Raw genomic sequence first — 10,769 nt, 5'->3', positions numbered from 1 at the left:
ACTTGGAGCAAGAGAACCTCCGCAGAAGGCTTATTGCCACAGCGAGAAGCCTGAAGTAACAGAAGCAAAGGCTCAAGGTAGCACAAGATACACTCAACAGCACGTGGAACAAAGTAACAAAGTATGGTGGAAGTTACCATCCAAAAAGCTATCCAAAGCGCAAGCTATTACCGGAATTCGACGGTGAGGCCTTAGAGCCCATACAGCCGAAAAGTGATACGGCCAACCGGCCGGATCCACCACCATGTGAACGGGATAGAGCGGCTAACAAAGTCACGCATAAGTCAACACACGATCTACGTGAGAACTTGCGTCAAAAATCCGGCGCGACCAGATCTATCTATGGATCTATGAAGCGCGCTACGCTACACAACCAACACCGAATACTACAACCATCCGAACACCATGGTGCATTCCAATACAGGGGTGCCGCACACCCCTTATGTTTCACTGATGAGGTGCGGGATCACGAATTCCCAGAGGGATTCAAACCGGTGAACATAGAGGTGCACGACGGAACCACAGACCCTGGTGTCTGGATAGAGGACTTCATCCTCCACATCCATATGGCTCGTGGAGACGATCTCCATGCCATTAAATACTTGCCCCTCAAGCTTAAAGGGCCAGCTAGGCACTGGCTGAAAAGCCTCCCCAAAAACTCAATTGGAAGCTGGGAGGAGCTCGAGGACGCTTTTCGGGCCAATTTTTAAGGGACTTATGTCCGACCTCCGGATGCAGACGATTTAAGTCATTTAATCCAACAGTCCGGAGAGTCCGCCCGAAAGCTTTGGAACAGGTTCCTCACCAAGAAGACCCAAATTGTCGACTGTCCGGATGCCGAAGCCATAGCAGCTTTCAAACACAGCGTCCGAGACGAATGGCTTGCCAGACACCACGGCCAAGAAAAACCGAGAACAATGGCAGCCCTAATAAGCCTCATGACACGCTTTTGTGCGGGTGAGGACAGCTGGTTGGCCCGTAGCAGCACCAGCGACCCAAGCACATCCGAAGTCAGGGATGGCAATGGCAAATCATGATGCAACAAAAACAAGCGTCGAAATAAAGAGGGTAGCCCACATAACACGGTGGTAAACGCCGGATTCAGGGGCTCCCGACCACGTCAGTGGAAAAAGCCTTTCAAAGGAAGTAGAGAAGGACAATCTGGCCTAAACAAAATTCTTGACAAACTCTGTCAGATTCACGGCACCCCACACAAACCTACAAATCATACCCATAGAGAATGTTGGGTCTTCAAGCAGGCCGGTAAGCTAAACGCCGAACAAAAAGGGGAAGAGACACCAAGCGAAGACGAGGATGAACCTCGCCAGCAAAGCGCCGGAGGACAGAAGAAGTTCCCACCAGAGGTTAAAACAGTAAACGTGATCCATGTGACAAAGAGGAGAAGCAATCACACACTCCGATGCACACGCGCCATAGAGCCCGTCACCCCAAGGTCGAACCCCTGGTTGGCCTGCCCGATCACTTTTGATCGTAGGGATCACGATACACATATCCGGCGCGAAGGACTGATGACCTTGGTGTTAGACCCAATAATAAATGAGTACCATTTCACAAGGGTCCTCATGGACGGCGGCAGTGATCTAAATCTGATATATTAGGACACAGTCCGCAAAATGGGGATAGACCCGACACAAATAAGCCACAGTAATACTACCTTCAAGGGAGTAATTCCTGGCCAAGAGGCCCACTGCATAGGCTCCCTACTACTAGAGGTGGTATTCGGTTCTCCCGATAACTTCCAAAGTGAAACGTTAACTTTTCACATCGCTCCATTCTGAAGTGATTTTCAAGCACTACTCGGAAGGGCAGCTTTGGCTCGTTTTAACGCAATACCGCATTATGCTTTTCTCAAGCTCAAGATGCCCGGTCCACGAGGCGTCATTACAGTTAGCGGAAATACCAACCATTCTTTACGTACGGAAGAGGACGCGGCGTCTCTAACAGCCGCACACTAGACGGCCTCACCAACCAAAAAAATGGCAGGTCGTCAAGACCACAGACACGGTTAGACGAGTCCGGCGTTCCATCATACATGCATGAGATTGATTTTTGAACCCTCATAAAACAATACCAGGGGCTTCCCGCGTGTAATCAGGGCCAGCCCGGCTCAACTAGGCTTCTCTAGAGTTTTGATAATTCATTCTTCTTTTTGGCACGGAAACTTTCACCTAAGTTCTCTCCTTTTGCACATGACAATCGTGTTACACCCGTCCATGACACAGCACAACGGAGACACAGGCACAGACGTGCAGCAGGGACCCGCCCAAAGGTTTCTTTTTAGATTAGGACCCTGCGTAAACCTTTTTTACTATCTCCTGTTGCTCACATCCTCCGGATACTACACACAACCGAGAAGGATGCCGACGTTATTGGCATGTGGCCATGCCAGGATTTTGCAAGTACCTGGACACATGGGGTTTCTTATAAAGGGCGTTGTTTAGCCCGGTATATGTTATAAAGACCAAACACCTTAGGGAGTGTTCGGCGTCGCGAGTTTGGCCCTGTATGCATCAGCTCCAAATCATGTCTTTGGTCAAATGTTGGGTTTGCCCGGCTCCCAAGTTTTGCTACCTTATGTTCCGTTATATCGGCTAAGGTAGCACTGGGAGAACTACTGCGATTGTGCCCTGGTTCATCCGGATGAGCACCTCAGTAGAGAAAGCCGAAAACTGACTGTCATGATATAGCGAGAGACTGGTCAACCACTCGACGACTAATTGGAATCTTCGGGATTCCTTCGCATTAATGAAGGGTCGTTTCCCGGTCATATACGTACGCGCCCCGTACTCGGACGAGCGCAGAAGTACCAGGGGCTATATAGTAGCCCCACTGTCAAACTCCTATGGCTAAGTGAAAGTGTTAAAGCAATATAGTCTGATTGCCTCGTTCGCTACGCTATCACCTCCTTAACGGACCAAGACGTTGGATCAAGTGTGAATATGCGTCTTTTGCGAACACCCCCGCATTATATGCATGGGGGCAGAAGCCAACGACTGCAAACTTTCAGGTTATATTCATATATACATAAACGGCCACACAGGAGGCATCATAGTAATTTCGGGCAAAGGTACAAATACAGCCTTGATTAATTCAGAAAAACATTGTTTGTACAATGGGACTACATGTCACTGAAAAATAATATTCTTCGAGCACTGAGCCTCTCTCGAACGAGCGCCTTCAAGGACTTCTTCAAAGTAGTGGTCGGCAGCCAATCGGCCTATGGCCGAACCCTGTGCCGCAACAGTGGTGGCCTCCATCTCCGCCCAGTATGTTTTGACACGGGCAAGGGCCATCCGCGCACCTTCTATGCACGCCGATCTCTTTACAGCATCGATGCGTGGCACATCATCAAGGAATTGTTGCACTAAGCTAAAGTAGCTAGTCGGCCTTGGCCCTCCCGGCCACAGGTGATCCACAACGGACCTCATGGAAAGTCCGGACAACCTATGGAGCTCGGCCCACCCGGCCAATCGCTCATTCAGCAGGAGCGGACGGACTGGAGCATGAAACAGTGACCAGAACAGCTTTTCCACTTCGGGACCTTTCTGATCCTTGAAGTACTTGGCGGCATCAGCAGCACTTACAGCCAAATCCATGTACGCATCCGTAGAACTCCATAGCCGGTCCAGAGAAGCATACTTCGGATCTCCGAACTTAGTCCGCAACAAGAAGGGCTTCCCAGACACGATATCTGCAGCTTGATTCAGCTCCTCCTTCGTCGCTCTAATTTTTGAGTGGGCTTCCTTGGCAGCCACCCGGGCCTTCTCCAGGTCCGTCGCCTTCGCCCGGTTTTCTTCTGCAAGAAGCTGGTAACGGTTAGAAGCATCTTTTAACTCTACAGCCATCTTGGCTATTTTTTCCTTGCTCTCGCAATGCGCGGCCTGTTTGGCCCTTAACTCTTCGGCCGCCTTTAAAGCGGCCGCATTGCTACTCCTTGCTTGCTCCTTGGCTCGGGCAAGTTCCGCCTGAAGGGTCTCCATGGTGGCAGCTCCATCTGCAGTCACAACATATTAAAGATACTGGCATCATGCTGCTCTTATTACGTGACGATCACCAGAAAAATCACTCACCATGTGCCTCGTCAAGCCGCTTGTTGACAAGCACGATGTCGTCATCTGCCGCATCCAGTTGCCGCTTTAGTTCGGCAAACCCATCAGTCCGGCTAGCCACCGGAGCTTCAACCACCTGCACATAAAGGCGGTCTGGTTATTACCTGGGACTATGATCCTCTGTTTGCCACCGTTCTCGATGACAACCAGAGTCTCAGGGGCTACTATCTGCATGGGCATACCTAACGTATGTGGTACTGTTAAAAGCATACATTATTTCATGTTCCTCGAAGCCTTTCAGCAGACTCATAAAAGCTTCATGCAGACCGCTTTCAGCGGATGAAATCCTTTCAATTACCGAACCCATTAGCATACGATGCGATTCCGAGATGGCAGCTTGCCCCAGAAGATCCTTCAGCGCGTCCGACCGCACACTGTACGGACCCTTACTGTCGCTCTCCTTAGGAGCCGGATACTGGGGATTCCGGGCAGCCAAAGGGTTATCCTCTGGCCCTAGTGGATCCGGAGATACCCTTCGCGACGACACTTCAAGGTCACCCGCTTCTTGAGCTGGGGAGTCCGGGGAGGCGTTTCGCTCTCCATCATCTCCGGAAGAAGATCCCCCGAAGATGAACTCTGTAGAGAGGGGCTGCGATCCGGACTACAATTTATAAGAATCGGTTATTATCTTCGGAAGTAAGGAAGGATTGTCAGGACCCCGATTCCAAGTCACATCGATCTAGCCGGTAACACCTCATATCACATTGCGGCCTCACGCACGGTATCCCCACGGGTGTCGCCTTACCATGGCCTCGGACCATTTGCGCCTTTTGGCTCACGTATATGATAGTGTCGCTAGCATCCATATGACAGAGAACCCGAGCCGACATGGCTAGTCGAGAACCCAAAGCGGCACAGACCTATGGAGACAGGCATACATGAATCAAATCGAGCATGTCGGTCAACAGCGTGTGAATCCGGGTTGTAGCACTGGGCTAACAGGACTCCGGGGAACCCGGGCTGTAGCAGGCTAGGAAAGACTCCGAATGTCACCGCGTGACATTTCCCCGAAGGGACACACAAAGGAACGAACTGAAACACATGCTGGCCAGTCAAGTGTCCTGAGCAGTAGTGCTAGGCTAGCCAGACTCCGGTGAACCGGGCTGTAGCGAACTACTATGGCTCGAGGAGCACTAGACTACATTTTCCCATAAGGGAGGCTGCCAAGGATAAACAACTAGATTGTCGGATCCCACACATACCAAGCATTTCAATCATACACACAATATGCTCGATATGTGCAAATACAACATGGCATCACGACAAAACTCTACAACTCAAGTACTTTATTTAAAGGCTCCAGAGAGCCATACATAACATGTTCATACAGGTAGGGGTCACATGACCCGACACTCAAGTCATACAAGCATACAAGCACATGCGGAAGCAAATAGTCTGAGTACAGACACTAGAAAGAAAGGAGGCTTGTCGAAGCATGTCTATCTACATAGGGCCCTCCATGGCCAGGATCACCACCTGGGTGGCAAGTTACTCATCGACGTCGAGGTCTACATAAAACCCATCTGAGGGGCGGTGTTGTTGTCTGAAAACAGTAATTAAAGCAACATGAGTACAAAGGTACTCATCAAGTCTTACAACAGAACCTACTATACATGCTCATTCTCAAGAATGTGGTGGAGTTATTGCAGCAAGCCAGCTTTGACTCTTGGCTAAGCTATCCTACGAGACACCACTAGTAAAATAGTTTTCGCACACGAGTCCACTAATCACCAACACAATACTCCACCGGGGATCCTCCCTCGTCATCCTACGAGAGGGCCATCCTCGGTACTAACACTTATCTTGAGTCTTTTAGTTGTAACCATTAACTTGTCTATGAACTGTATAGGCAACCAAGTAGTCCTTTACCGCGGACGTGGCTATTCGAATAGATGATGTTAACCCTGCAGGGGTGTACTTATTCATACATGCTCTCACCACTTACCGTCGTTTACACGACATGTACTCGGCAACCTTCAAGCGGAAGCCCAACGAGGGTGTCGGCCACGGCCTACCTAAACACTCAAGTCTCTAGTCTAGGTTTATCGCCTATCCAAGTTCCATCCGCAGGGAGTCCGGCCGAGGTTTCCACATGCGGACCCGAACGATGTGAACAGGGTCCCGAGACGCCAAACGGGCGCCCGGCATACCGGCCATGGTGTATCTACCGCATCATAGCCCACCCCTAGGGCCAGCACTACGCACGGCCGCCAACACATAACCTACAAACACCAGAAACTAGTTGCAACTCCTGGACAGAGTACTAGGGTGATTAAGAAGCGGAGAGGGTCCATTGGTTTCAGGCCCAATGTATGGTAGTAGCTGATTGTTAAATCACACATACAGATCTCAGTTCTTAGGGACGGCCTCAATGAAACAACCCACCATGTACTCCTACAAGGCCTCTCATCGATACCTTTACCAAATCATGTTCAACACATCTCTCACATTACCGACATAATCATTTCACTCTAGCCCATCGCCCAGTTGAACCAGACCTGACACAACTCTAAGCATAGCAGGCATAGCAAGGTAGGAAACAGATACATGGCTCAATCAACTCCTACACATGCTAGTGGGTTTCATCTAGTTACTATGGCAATGACAGGTCATGCAGAGGATAAGGGTTCAACTACCGCAGCACACAGCAGTTTGAAACGTTGTTTTCTTAATGCAGTAAGTGAGAGCAGAAGCGAGAACATGGGATTGTATCGATATGATCAATGGGGCTGCTTGCCTGATGGAGGAGTAGTAGGGTACTGCCCTTCAGTTGGATACTCGGAGATATCCTCGGAGGCCGAACCTACCACGAAAGACACCAAAGAAAATAATCAACACATGGCAATATGCAACAATATGATGCATGCTATGACATGGCAAGATGAGGTGTCCTGCCTAATGCAATGGGAAACAAGTTGAAATGGGTCCATTTGAATCAAAGATTCAAATGGAAGTTTAAGTTCTTATGTATTATAAGTGTATTAGCTTGTTTCACCTAAACAACAAGGTTAAAGTGTTTTGTCATGCATGAAACCATTACAGATGGAAAGATTGAATTTTTCTGATCATTTTTCATATATAATTTGTTTGATTTGGAGCTATGGTTGATTTTCTATGATTTTTAGAAGTTTTGGCTATTTTCTGGAATTTCCTATATAAGAATAAATCCAGAAATAATTAACTACGTTAGCACTGCGTCACTGTGACGTCAGCGAGTCAAAGGCACCAGCCCAGGTCAAACCTGACTGGTGGGCCCCATCTGTCAGTGACCTATTGGGTTAACTAAAAGTTAATTAGTGCTAAACTAAAATTGGCAGGGCTCTGGGCCCACCTGTCATTGACCCAGGGGAGTTAAACCCCAGGTCAAACGAGGTCAACTCACCGGCGGTTTAACGCCGGCGACGACAGACACGGCAGAGGGCTTCGGAAAACGCCCACATGCGACCATTTGCGCGGCGGAGAGGCTCTACGCGTAGCTGGGAGCAAGCCGCATCGAGTGGTGCCAGTGGGTGGAGCTAGGGTGGCCGGAAACGTCGCCGGCGATGACCTTGGCGGTCGCCGGAGTTCGGGCGAGGTCAAAACCCGAGGCTACGGGGCACGGCGAGGCGCGTGGAGTGGTGCTACGGGCTCCTGTGGGTGCGGTGAGTGCGTTGGTCGCAAAGGTGTGGCCGGTGGGTGGCCGGAGTCACGTCGGCGACGAGCTCGGCGACAGTGGGTGCTCGGGTGAGCATGGTGCGGTGCACACGGTGCAGGAGGGAGTTAATGGAGAGGGGAAGGACGGAGCTGGGCTCACGACGATTGCAGCAAGCGTCGAAGCGGGCTCGGGGAAGGCCAGAGCTGAGCGGGGCGACGATGGCGATCTCGGCGGCCGAAGTTGGGGGAGACGGGGTCAGCGGCGACACCAGAGTGGGCGAGCGCTCGGGCCTCGGCCTGCTCGACGTAGTCGACGACGGCGGAGCTAGTGGACACGGTGACGCGGGACGGGGACGACAGTGGACGCGGTTAGCACGGTGGCGCGGGCACGGCAGCGTCGGCCATGGTGCGGGAGAGCGAGGGAGAGGAGCTAGGGAGAGAGAGGCGTGTCTGCGAGCTCGGGGGAGGGGTGTGTGACCGAACCAGGGCAGCAACACTGCGAGGGGAGGAAGCAGGGCGGCGGCCAGCTGCGTGGCGCGCGCAGGTGCCGGTGTCGAGCACCTCCCTGCCTGGGCAAGCCAAGCAGCTCGCTGGAGCGGTGGCTGGGCTGGGCTGGCAGGTGGGCCTGCTAGGTGGGCATCAGGTAAGCCTCTACTCTTTCTGCTTTCTGTTTTCTTTTTATTTATTCCTGTTCTGTGTTTTGAAATAGTAAAAATACTATTTCATTTAGGAAAAACCTGGAAATATTCAGAGGCACATTTGAAAATATTCTCAACAGCCTAAAAATACTTTCAGGGTTATTTGGGCATTTTAAAATATTTATAGGATTTAAATTGCCCAAATGCAAATAGTAATGATTTAATCCAATGACCTTAAGATGTCCTAGAAAAGTGTGCACCATTTTTGTCAAAGATTTTAACCCAAAACAAAATGGGTGGACTTTTTAGAAGGGCATTTCAGGTTCATTGAAAAAGTTTTTAGTAAACCCTAGTTGTTCCAGGGGGGGTGCTGGGGGTTCTATCATCCCCATTTCATTTTTCTGGGAAATTTAAACATGATGCAATCACTCTAATGCATGAACTAGCTAGGGTGTGACAACTCACCCCCACTCAAAAGAATCTCGTCCCGATATTTAGGATCTGTTGGGAAGAAAGTGGGGTACTCGAGTCGAAGACGATCCTCCCTTTCCCAAGTGGCTTCCTTTTCGGAATGGTGTGACCATTGAACCTTGAGAAACTTGATGTCATGGCGTCGAGTGGTACGCTCGGCTTGATCAAGGATACGAACGGGATATTCCCGATACGAGAGATTATCTTGTAGATCAAGCGTTTTGTGGTCCACTCCACGGATAGGATCCGCGAGGCAACGCCCGAGTTGAGAAACGTGGAAGACATCGTGAACTCTAGAAAGATGCGGAGGTAGTTCCAATTGGTAGGCAACTTCTCCTCGTTTGGCAAGAATGCGAAAGGGTCCAATGTAACGAGGATCCAATTTGCCTTTGATACCGAAACGATGGGTTCCCTTTAATGGAGTAACCCGAAGGTAAGCCTTCTCGCTGACGTCATAAGTCATGAGCTTATGTTTACGATCATATTGGCTCTTTTGACGAGATTGGGCTGTTTTCAATTTCTCACGAATAACGCGAACCTGCTCTTCTGCTTCCTGAATCATATCTGGGCCAAAGAGTTGTCTTTCTCCGGTTTCTGACCAGTTAAGAGGTGTTTGACATTTTCGTCCGTAGAGAACTTCGAAAGGAGCTCTGCCCAAGCTAGCTTGATAACTATTGTTGTAAGCAAACTCCGCGAATGGAAGGCATTTCTCCCAACCCATTCCAAATGAGAGGACAAAAGCTCGGAGCATATCCTCCAGAATTTGATTGACTCGCTCTACTTGACCACTTGATTGAGGGTGGAAGGCGGTCCTAAAAGAGAGATGAGTTCCCATAGCATTTTGGAAACTTTCCCAAAATCGAGAGGTGAAGAGACTCCCACGGTCTGAGTTAATTTCCAATGGGACACCATGAAGAAATACTATTCGGGAGATGTATAGGTCCGCTAGCTGGCTAGCGGTGATACTCTCACGAACAGGTAGGAAATGTGCTACTTTGGAAAGACGGTCAATGACGACGAAGATGGCATTATTCCCTCTCTTGGTCCTGGGAAACCCATTAATGAAATCCATACTGATTTTATCCCATTTTCACTCAGGAATAGCCAAAGGTTGAAGGGTGCCAGCAGGCCGTTGATGCTCTGCTTTAACACGATGACAGACGTCGCAACTAGCAATGTATTGAGCAATTTCTCTCTTCATCCTAGTCCACCAAAACCTCTGGCGTAGGTCTTGATACATTTTAGTACTACTGGGATGAATGGTGAGAGGGGATTCATGAGCTTCCTTAAGAATCAACCGCCTCAGGTTTTGTGCTTTGGGAACCACTAAGCGGTTTCCAAAGTATACGACACCTTGATCATCAACGGAGAAACAATTCGCGACTCCTTTCTTAATGTTTCTCTTAATACGGGAGATTCCCGGATCTACCTTCTGTGCCTTGATGATCTGATCCGTAAGGGTAGGTTTCGCCACCAGGGTGGATAGGAATCCTTGAGGAACAATGTGAAGGTTAAGCTTACGAAATTCCTCGTGGTGAAGTGGTTGACTTTGTTGTAACATCAGGTTGTTACAATAAGATTTATGACTTAGCGCATCAGCCATGACATTGGCTTTGCCCAGGGTGTAAGTTATTCCTAAGTCGTAATCCGAGATCAACTCGACCCAACGTCTTTGCCTGAGATTCAAATCCGGTTGGGTGAAGATATATTTCAAACTTTGGTGATCGATGAAGATCTCGCAACGATTACCGAGAAGGTAATGTCGCCAAGTTTTGAGTGCATGGACTACATCTGCAAGCTCTAGATCATGTGTGGGATAATTTTCCTCATGTGGGTGTAATTGCCATGAAGCATAGGCAATTACCTGACGATCTTGCATGAGTATGCAACCTAGTCC

Source organism: Triticum urartu, chromosome 1A (genome assembly GCF_056163025.1).
Source record: "Triticum urartu cultivar PI428250 chromosome 1A, HENAU_Tu73, whole genome shotgun sequence".
NCBI lineage: Eukaryota > Viridiplantae > Streptophyta > Magnoliopsida > Poales > Poaceae > Triticum > Triticum urartu.
The sequence above is the reverse complement of the archived record's forward strand: the minus strand, read 5'-3'. Positions refer to the sequence as shown.